The sequence below is a fragment of the Triticum urartu genome, chromosome 6A (assembly GCF_056163025.1).
Source record: "Triticum urartu cultivar PI428250 chromosome 6A, HENAU_Tu73, whole genome shotgun sequence".
NCBI classification, from domain to species: domain Eukaryota; kingdom Viridiplantae; phylum Streptophyta; class Magnoliopsida; order Poales; family Poaceae; genus Triticum; species Triticum urartu.
Window position 1 is genome coordinate 241,963,151 of NC_141878.1, and position 10,664 is coordinate 241,973,814.

The 10,664-nt window shown below is 42.0% G+C and overlaps 1 long non-coding RNA gene across 1 annotated transcript; it reads left to right on the top strand.

The window, feature by feature from the left end:
- The first annotated feature begins 4,258 nt into the window (after positions 1-4,258).
- LOC125513512 (uncharacterized) lies at positions 4,259-6,447 on the top strand. The gene is made up of 2 exons (XR_007285968.2): positions 4,259-4,987; positions 5,282-6,447. It is a non-coding gene; the product is annotated as an uncharacterized LOC125513512 (long non-coding RNA).
- The last annotated feature ends 4,217 nt before the right edge of the window (positions 6,448-10,664 follow it).

Genomic DNA, 10,664 nt, shown 5'->3' on the forward strand with positions numbered 1-10,664 from the left:
GAACTGTCGAGCTTGACTCGAGTCAGAATCGAGAGCGTTGTTGATCGAGGAAGGCTACTCTGCCATTCTCGACGCAGCCGCTTGAGCTGTTGAGCAGACTCAAAACAGGACAAGGGCGTTGCCGATCGTGGGAGAGCCCCCTGGCGTGCAGGTTTCTCATACAAAGGCGTGACATCTCCGGGGGGGGGGGGAATAACCTCATATAAGAAGGATAGAACAAATAAGGGTTCAGTGCAACTTAGCTTCTGTTTGCAATCGCTCGAGTGCCGATCTTCTGGCCTCCTTTCTTCTCCAAGGGTCACGAAGATGAAGGAGTGCCAGGCTAACTGCTAAAGCCGATTCTCACAACTGCTTCCCCTACCTGGCGCCAGAGATGTCGGTGGGAACGACACCTATGGGATCACAAGAATCCCTACTGTGGTTAGCGGGGCGCGGGGTCGTGAGAAGAGCAGATCAAACAGATAGCACACGGTTCGTTTATCCAGGTTCGGGCCGCGAGGATGCGTAAAACCCTACTCCTGCTTTGGTGGATTGTATATCTGTGTTCTTGAGCTAGCTATGGGGCGTGAGGAGCTCCAAAAAGCCGAATCCTTCCTCTGGTCGCCTCGGGCCTCCTTTTATAGAAAAAAGGGGTTGCCACAGTGGCACACAGGAGGTGGAAAGGGTACAATGCTGCAAGGTTATCCCTCGCATCACATGACAAGGCGCATTTAATGCGTCTTGCTTAGGTGTCCTTGCTTTATCGGGGACGGGGAAGAAACCTGTCTCGTCCGTCGCCGCTCCTTCTTGTGTCGACACGCGCCCTGGCCAGTGACGCCTGTGATGCCATGTAGGTAGGCAGGCAGCTGAGGTGGCGCAGTGGTGTGTCTTCATGAAGATCTGCATGCCGCCACGCGGGTGCCTGCCCAGCTGGTTGGGTCGGCAGCTGCATGCATGCGGTGGTGGAGGTTTAGTCGGCATGGGCCTGATGGTGGCCCTGCGGGTGTCCTCGGCAAGGGCCTTGCCGAGGCCCTAGCAAGGGTCTTGCCGAGGAGCCTGCTGTCATCCCCGGCAAGGCGCTTGCTGGGGGCCTTGTGGTCTTCCTCGGCTGGGATCCCGCCAAGGGTTGTCGTCTCCTTAGTGCGTATCTGATCTTGAATGTCTTCACAAAGATCTGCATGCCGCCACGGGGATGTCTCCCGAATCCTTGCCCTTTGGGGGCAGTGGACTCAAGGGTGATTTGCTCCGTAGGCGCGGGACGAGTCGCCGCGGCAAGGGTCTTGCCAGGGCTGCTAGAACTGTCTCCCGATAAGGATCTTGCCGGGGGGTCCGCTTCGTCCCCTTTTCTCTTCGTGGTCTTGGCCTTGGCGTCGTTCTAGTTCTCTTGAGCTTCGGTCTTACCCTGGCTCAGCTCCCTTGCCTTGCTTGGTGTGGTGGTATCCGCGGCTCAGACTGCCCGTACACAGTTATAGGGGTACAAAAAGTGTACCCCTCTTTTTGTACACCGACACAAAAGTAGAGAGAAGTTCAAAGTGAAAGCAACCTGCGGTTCAACAACTACATGGAGTGTGTTTCATATAAGAAAAAAAGAATAAAAAGACTTTAGCTAGAAGTTCACGTGGTCGGCCCAGGATGTACAAATATTTTTCTAAAGGAGGTTCGCCATGTATTTACTTGTGCAAAAACACACAAAAAAGTTGTGAAACTCCAATGAACGGGTGAGGAATTATACCAACAAGAATACGTTACCGAAGTTCAATGTGAATATAATGAGCGGTTCAACTATTATACATAATGTGTTTTCAGTTGAGAATAAAAAGAATACAAAACTAAAAGCCTAAAATTCTTGTTGCGAAGAGTTCAGGTGCTCCTTCCTACACGGTTCAAAAATTATATTACGGGACTCCAACCTTCAACTTCATGTTAAAAAAGAGAGGCAAAAACAACATCGTGTTTGTCATTTTTAAAACTGTTCTCAAACGGCAACGGATTTGTAACACCTGTCTACATGAAGAAGGGGCTCCAATTCATAAGCTTTCGAACAGTGTATTATATGCTACATTATGATGTATGATTTAAAAGTTTCATGTATACCAATTAAAACACGTTTTTATGTATTAAAAAGATTCTTTTGAACCGTCATTACTATGAAAAAATGATCAACACGTGAAAGTTGCATGTTTTCAATACCTTTACATCGGTATAACATTTGCTCAATGCGAGTAAGTGGTTGGGGAGTTACGGGTAAAAAGCTACACGTGAAAAGCAGAGTGAAGTTCAAAAAGAACTGCTCCAGAAGTTCGACCTCTTCACGAAGTGCATTTTCGAAGACTTCGGTTTTTCCGATGAAGGCAACACACGATCTCAGAAGTGCAGGTTGATAATTGTCAGAAGTTCACGTACTAAATAGTGTGCATTTTGTATTAGAAAAGAATGAAAATGCAAAGCCTAAATTTTTGTTGCTAGAAGTTCAAGTGCTCGCCCGAGAAAGTTCAAAAATTCTTACGAGAGAGGTTGAACAAAAATACGTGACAGAAGTTCAAGGTGAAAACAACGAGAAATTCAATACTGCAAGGAATGCATTTTAGGTGAGAATAATAAGTATAGAAAAATAAAAGCTTAAAAGGTTTCTTGAAAGAAGTTCAAGTGCTCTGTCTGGGGAAGTTCAAAAATTCTTGCGAGAGAGGTTCACCTTGTATTTCCATGTTCGAAAACACAAAAAGAAATTGTTTTTGGCGTTTTAAAACAATTCTCTCAATCCACAAGAAGTTCAGTTATAATTTGGGAGCAATTTGATTTCAAATAGAAAATAAAAAATTTAAATTATAAAAATGGGAAAAGTTCATGTACTACATGGTGTGTATTTATATGAGAAAAATGAATTAAAAGGCAAGGTGAATTTTGTTGTTGTTATAAGTTCAAGTCCTCGGTCGGAGAAAGTTCAAAAAATTATTATGAGAGAGGTTTGTACCAAAGTAATATCATTTGTGTACACTGACGAATGGATGAGAAAATTGCAAACGAAAATACGTCACAGAAGTTCAACATGAAAACAGCAGGAAGTTCACCTACTACACAGAATGAATTTCAGATGAAAAACTTTTAAAACCATCGCGAGTATGAGAAAATAATCAACACGGGAAAGTTGCGTGTTTACATCAGTTTTCCATCGGTATATCACTCGTTGAATTCCGGGGAGTGGATGGAGAACTATGAGTAGTGGATGGAGATCTGCGAGCAAAAAAAGCACGTCGAAAACAGAGTGAAGTTCAGGTAGACATGCTGAGAAGTTCAGGTTCTTCACGCGGTGCATTTTCGAAGAATCTGTTTCGCGATAGAGGCAGAACGAATGATACCGCCGTTTTTTAAATTACTTAAAAACGGCTAAGAATCAGAGAAACCCATCAACATGAAAAAGTTTCGCATTTTCCATAGCTTTTCAATGGTATATTATTTTCCCAATTCCGATAAAGTTTGTAGAAATTACGGCGAAAATACGTTTTTCACCATTTTCGAAACTGACTTAATACTGTAAAGAATTGGTAGAAACAATACATACCAAAAAGTTTCGCATTTGTTCAAGCTTTCCAACGCCATATCATTTGCTGCATTCGAACGCACGGTTAAAAAATTAGCTCAAAAATACGAACTCGGTAGGACTTGGACCATTTTCTAAATTACTCTTAAACCATTCAAAATTAGAAAAAATCTTTCAAAATGAAAAAGTAGCGCATTTTCATAAGCTTTCCAATGCCATATCATATGCCTCCATTGGATTAGCCGTTTAGAAATGACATCGAAAAAACGAACTCAGATATTCAGTTTATGAAATTTTATGTTTTTTCAAATTACTCTTTAACCATAGGGAATTAGAGAAAACTTTTAACATGTGGAAGGAGCGGTTTTGCAGCAGCTTTCCAACGCCATATTATATGCTTCATTCTGACAAACGGTTTAGAAATGCGATCGAAAATACGATTCACGTTTTTAGTACGAAGAAAAAACGGTTTTTAAAACTGCTCTTGAACCGCTTATATTTTGCCAAAAATTTAAGTTGAGTCATGATATTGGGGTCCATAGCTTTCCAACGGTATATCGCAAGCCCATTTAGGCAATGTTGGCGGAAGTTCAACCAAGTTTACAGCGAAGTTCAATGTACTACTAGCGGGACAAGTCAGGTTGTGATCAGAATAGTGTTATGTATATATATAAAATAACACTATCCTAATCTCAGGATTAGAATAGTTATTTGGATCACGCCGCGCCCTATATAGCGCGGATCAGATGTTCCCGAGTTTCGGAATACGCTGGAAGGAAGAAACAAAAATCCCCATGACCCACTTCCCGCAGGTCGCAATCCCTCGATCCCCACTTCTCGTAGTCCCTTGATCCAATCCACCCCGACACATCGGCGCCTCCCCCCACCAGCCCGCCGCCGCCGCCACCCGCTGTAACCCCGCGCACCGCTCCGCCGGCCAGGATCCGGCCGCCGCCCCCAACCCCAGCCCTGTCTCCAACCGGCACCGCCGCCCCACGCTCGTCGTCATTGGCTGCTCGCATCCCCGCCACCAGGATCCTCCGCCTCCCGTGCATCTTCCTCCCGACTTCCCGGCGCCGCCCCGTTGGCCTCCTCCCGCGGCCTCACCACCGCCATCCTCGCGTGGCCCAGCCGCTGGCCTACTCCCACAGCCCTACGTGATCCAGCACCACCAGCTACCGCCATGCGCACCACCCAAGCCAACAGTGGGGTGCTATAGGCAGGCGGCGGTGTGTGTGGGTGGTCGGGTGGTGTGGGGATGACCCTACTGCCATGGGCCTCGCCGCCATAGCCGGATGCCCCACCTCTACAACCACCCCAGCCATCATCGTGTGGGTGCTTGTTGGAGGCTAAGAGCAGCAAGAGAGGAGGAGACCATGGCCACCTTGACCACTAGCAACAGCTTCTGCTGCCACCACCGGAGTGTCATGGCCGACACAGGTTGCCGTCGTCCTCGTCATACACGTTCAGGTAAGCATCGTATGCAGCAGAAGGCTGTTCAACTATGAATTCTTCATATATGCCGAAAGGAATTTCCTCCAATAATCCACCTCGTGCAAAGCTCATGGTGTCTTCTTCCTAATTTTTCCATGTGGATATGTATGAAAGAAAGAAGGGAGAGTCTGGCTGGATGAGCAGTTCAAGTTAAACTCTCACTACAGATAGTTTGATTTTTATTTTCCAAGTATTCAGTTTTTTAGATGTTCTACAGTTCTTGAACAATTTCTTATCCTGTTTGCGACTTGATCTGGCCCGCTCCAGCAGCTCCTCTCTTCTGTCACCAATTTAGACTAGGCAGCCAGGAGTATGGGCAATGGAAGACAGCTGCGAGTTCCTCGTGGTCGTTGCTGGGCATTGGCTAGTTGTAGGCAACGACGAGCAAGATTCCATGGCCATCTGTGAGTGAAGTGCACGCCATATGTTTGTTAGTTTGCGTCAATGCACTGGATAGCTAGTTGCTATTGTTACTGTTCAAGATAGATTAGGCTAGGAACAAAATTGTTACCGAACCATGTATGTGTTTACCTCTATCAAAAATTTTCCCATGGACTTACCTCTATCTAATTTGTCCAGCAGTAGTAGTTCAAACATTCCACCTCTGAACTTCAAGATTTTTACTGTGCCTGTAAACATCCCAGGTTTCTTTATATATATTTTTGATTGTGTGTTTTCTTTGAAGATATATTAGGTCCAACAACAAGGAATGAGTCACCAGAAATCAATCAACCGTGGCCGCCGAATAATTTAACATCTGCACATTGTTGCCTATGCAAAAATGTGTGATCACTTGCTTCGCACTTTTGTGCTATTTTTTTGAATTACTGAAGTTTACTTCTTTGTATGCAGCAAAACTCCAGTGCATCGCATCTATTTGTGTCTATCCTCTGTAAACGGCCATTGTTGCAGGTCGGCATCACCTGAAGCGCCAGTTCAGCTACAAAAAAGAGCAGTGTACGTTGTTGTCTACTCCACTCACTTGTTGAAATAAAAATCCAGCCGGATCTTGCTACACACAAGGAAGAAATAGAGAAGAAGCAAAGCATAGATCGACTGCTGTTGGTCCACGCCGTGCGCGCCACCCATCCTGACTGCTGCCTACAGCAACACATCTTCACCTCCCGCAAATCTGCGCGTCAGTCACCGCCACTACAAACCGCGGTGTGCGCCAGCCGACTCCGACGAGCTTGTGAACCTGTGAATCCTACCGTCGCTAATTCTGTTGTTATTTACCATCGCATAGCTGTAGAGCATTCGTTGCAGGCCGAGAAAAATCCTTGTGGTAGATACAAAAAATGCGTGCGTCAAGTATAAAAAAAATGCTTGTGGAAGATCTCCTTCGTTCTCTTTACGTGTGACCATTGTAGAGATCTCACATTTCCTTTGTTCTTGTGTACAAGTTGATGACATCTACCTATTTGACGTTATACTTATGAGAACTGTGTGTGCACGTGCGTTGTGTGTGTGTGGGTGCAGAAAATGGGTGGTTCTATTTTCTTATATATATAAGAGAAAGAGAAAGAATTTCAAATATAAGAAATGCAAAAGTTAAAAATATGTAACATGATAAAAAGTTCATGTACGAAATTCTTGTCCAGAAATAAAATGTAAATTCACGATGAAGTTCACATATAAAAAAAGTTGAAGTTCGCTTACAGCAAAAGGTGCATTTCTAAAAAAAGATGTACTGAAAAGTACATGGTCTCTAATTCTTGATACTTATATGGTCATCCCTGAGGACTAAAAACGCAGAGCTCACACGTAACATAATGATAATTGAAAAAGTGTTAGTGGTGTCTGTATGAACGCAATATCTTTTCTATTTCCCTTTCATTTTTGTTTGTATGTATAAGAATGCATAAAACTTGAGCCGGTTGGGGACATATCTTCCAGAAGTTCATGTATACATGGACTTGCCTTAACTCTGAAAGTTTAAAATTAATAAAATGGAGAGGTTAAAAGAAAATGAAAAAACAAAAAAGCTCAAACAATTCCCATGGATTTCGATGGATTTTTCTAATTTATAAAGAAAACCAGAAGTGCAAATTAAAATAGATGAGCGGTTTGATGTTTAATACAAAACTAGAAATTTTTTCCGTTAACGAACAAAATAAAACCAAGAAGTTCACATTTAAAAAATGGAGTAGTTTGATATTATATTTGAAAACTCGGATTTTTTCTGTTACTAAAGAATAAAACCAATAAGATCAATTCAAAATAACGAAGAATTTCAATTGAAAAAGCATAGCAATTTGATATTTATTTAAAAACTCGGAATTTTCTGATTACTAAGGAGTAAAACAAATAAGTTCAATTCAAAATAACAAAGAAGCTCGATATTTCTAACAAAACTACAATTTTAACATTTCTAAAAAATACACAAAGAAGTTCAAATTAAAAAGTTGGAGCGGTTTGATTTCTATGAAAAAACTCAGGTTTTTCCGTTAGTAAAACGAAATAGAGAGAAGTTCAAATTGATAATGGCCAGAAGTTCATGTACTGCATCGTGTGCATTTCGTATGAGAATACAGAAATGAAAAGGCAAAGTTTAAAAAATTTGTTGCTAGAAGTTCAAGTGGTTGGCCCGCGAAGTTAAAAAATTCTTGTTAGAGAGTTTGAAAAAAAATACGTGGCAGAAGTTTAAGATGAAAACAGCGGGAAGTTCAACTACTACACGAAATGCGTTTTAGATAGGAATGTGAGAATAGAAAACAAAAAGTTTAAAAGGTTTGTTGTAAGAAGTTCATGTGCTCCTTCCGGTGAAGTTCAAGATCTCTAGTGCAAGACGTCCGGCCTTCAAGTACATGTAAAAGATAGGCGAAAAACAACATTGTCTTTGCCATTTTGAAAATACTCTCAAACGACAAAAAAATGTAATGTTTGTCTACATGAAAAATATGCTCCTATTCATAAGCTTTCGAATGGTATATTATATGCTATATTCCGATGAATGGTTTAAAAGTTTTATGTATACCATCAAAAACACATTTTTTACGCTTTCAAAAAAATATTTTGAACCGTCAAGAGTATGAAAAACTGATCGACATGAAAAACTTGCATATTTTCAACAACATTCCATTGGTATATCATTTGCTCAATTCCGGTAAGTGGTTTGGGAGTTACGGGAAAAAAACTACACGTCAAAAACAGAGTGAAGTTCAAACTGACATGCCCGAGAAGGTCAACTATTTCACACAGTGCATTTTCATTCGCGATGAAGGCAAAATCATGATCCCGTCATTTTCTAATTTACTTCAAAACGGCAGGAATATCATTTGTGTAAATTCAAGTCATCGGTCGGAGAAAGTTTAAAAAATATTGTGAGAGATGTTTGTACAAAAGAAATATCATTTGTGTAACACTGACGAATGGATGGGAAAATTACAAACGAAAACATGTCACAGAAGTTCAATGTGAAAACAGCAGGAAGTTCAACTACTACGCTAAATGAATTTCAGATGAAAAACTTTTAAAATCGTCGCGAGTATGAAAAAATGATCAACACGGGAAAGTTGCGTGTTTGCATCAGCTTTCCATCGGTATATCACTTGCTCAATTCCGGTGAGTGGATGGAGAGCTATGAGCAGTGGATGGAGAGCTACAAGCAAAAAAAGCACGTGAAAAACAGAGTGAAGTTCAAGTAGACATGCCGAAAAGTTCAAGTCTTCACGCGGTGCATTTTGGAAGAATCTGTTTCGCGATAAAGGCAAAATGAATGATCCCGCCGTTTTCGAAATTACTTGAAAACGGCTCGGAATCAGAGAAAACCATCAATACAAAAAAGTTTCGCATTTTCCATAGATTTTCAACGTATATTATTTGCCCCATTCCGATAAAGTTTGTATAAATTATGGAGAAAATACATTTTTAGCCATTTTCAAAATTGACTTAAAACAATAAGGAATTGGGAGAAACAATATGTACCAAAAAGTTTCGCATTTCCTCAAGCTTTGCAACGCCATATCATTTGCTGCATTCGGACGTACGCTTAAAAAATTATCTCGAAAATAAGAACTCGGTGGAACTTGTACCGTTTTCTAAATTACTTTTAAACCGCTCAAATTAGAAAAAACTTTCAACACGAGAAAGTAGTGCATTTTCATAATCTTTCAAACGCCATATCACTTGCCTCAATAGGATTAGCCATTTAGAAATGACATCGAAAATACGAACTCGGCTGTTTGGTTTTCCAAATTTTACAATTTTCCAAATTACTCTTTAACCATAGGAAATTGGACAAAAATTCAACATGTGGAAGGAGTGGTTTTGCATCAGTTTTCCAACGCCATATTATTTGTGTCAGTCCGATAAACGGTTTAGAAATGCGATCGAAAATACGATTCATGTTTTTTGTATGAAGAAAAAACGTTTTCAAAACTGCTCTTAAACCGCTTACATTTTGCCAAAAATTTAACTTGGGTCATGATACTGGTTTCCATAGCTTTCTAATGGTAATTCGCAAGCCCCATTTGGGCAATGTTAGCGGAAGTTCAACCTAGAACTAGGAGAAGTTCAGGTCGAACAACTCAGGCAGTAAAATTGCAAAAAATGCAATTTCATCACGACCCGAGAGGAAAATCCGCCAACGAGCGAGATTCCTACATAAAACCGGTATTTAGTTGCTAGAAAATGCTTTAGATTACACTAACATCATATAAAACTGAGAGGAGAAGGCGACGGCGGCGGCGGAAGAGTCGACCGCATTCACGGCCGTTAGTGGGGCTCGCCGGACCGGAGCGTCGTCGCTGGAGAGCCGCAGATTGAAGGTAAGGCTCCCTCCCGTGCACACATTACTGCTCGTGATTTCTGCCCCCTCCCTCTGTGTTCAATTTCCGCTCGATTTTCCTCGAGATTCCGGCCGATTGGCGGTGCTCTGGCGTCCCCGTTGGCGGTGGAGTCGCGTGCTTGCCATTTAGGGTGGCATTGCGCAGTTTTGTTGCCGCCGCTGTGGCAGTCATGCCAGTGTGGCTCGGCCTGTCTGCAACCACATCCGGTTATTTCCTTGCGATTGAGCGGGCGATTTTTCTGATGTTAGTTGTGATTTGCCTCGAAATGCTATGGCCATCAGTGTAGGAAATTTTTTATTGTTAAATTTCAGGGTATGATAGTTGCGAATGAACCCTAGATCTAATTAGGTGCATTTCAAAGTGTAGGATAATGGCAGCCATGGCATTTTCAACAACTATCATCACTGATGGCAACTAATTTTGCGAACACACTATGCCTGTTGCCATGACTATCCTTTCCATTTCGCAACTGATTTTGGGAACACACTATGCCTGTTGCCACGACTATCATCACTGATCAGCCGTGTCAGTTGCCACAACTATGCTTTCCATGTGGCAACTAATTTTGTAGACACACTATGCTGTTGCATGCCATATGCAGGATGATGGCAAATTCAATGCACAATAAACACAATTTGTTTGCCATGCTGACTTGCGATATCTGAGCATGTTTGACTATATTTACATGGCAACTCATTTTTATATGAGGCCAGGGTGTGAGTTGCGACATTACATGTTGTGCAGTGGAAGTTTTCTGCCCTTTTTTGAAGTTACTTGTGTTAACATGGAAACTTGAACCTAGTACATTGTTTTTGAATACATGGCAACTCATTTCTATATGAAGCCAGGGTGTGAGTTGCCAC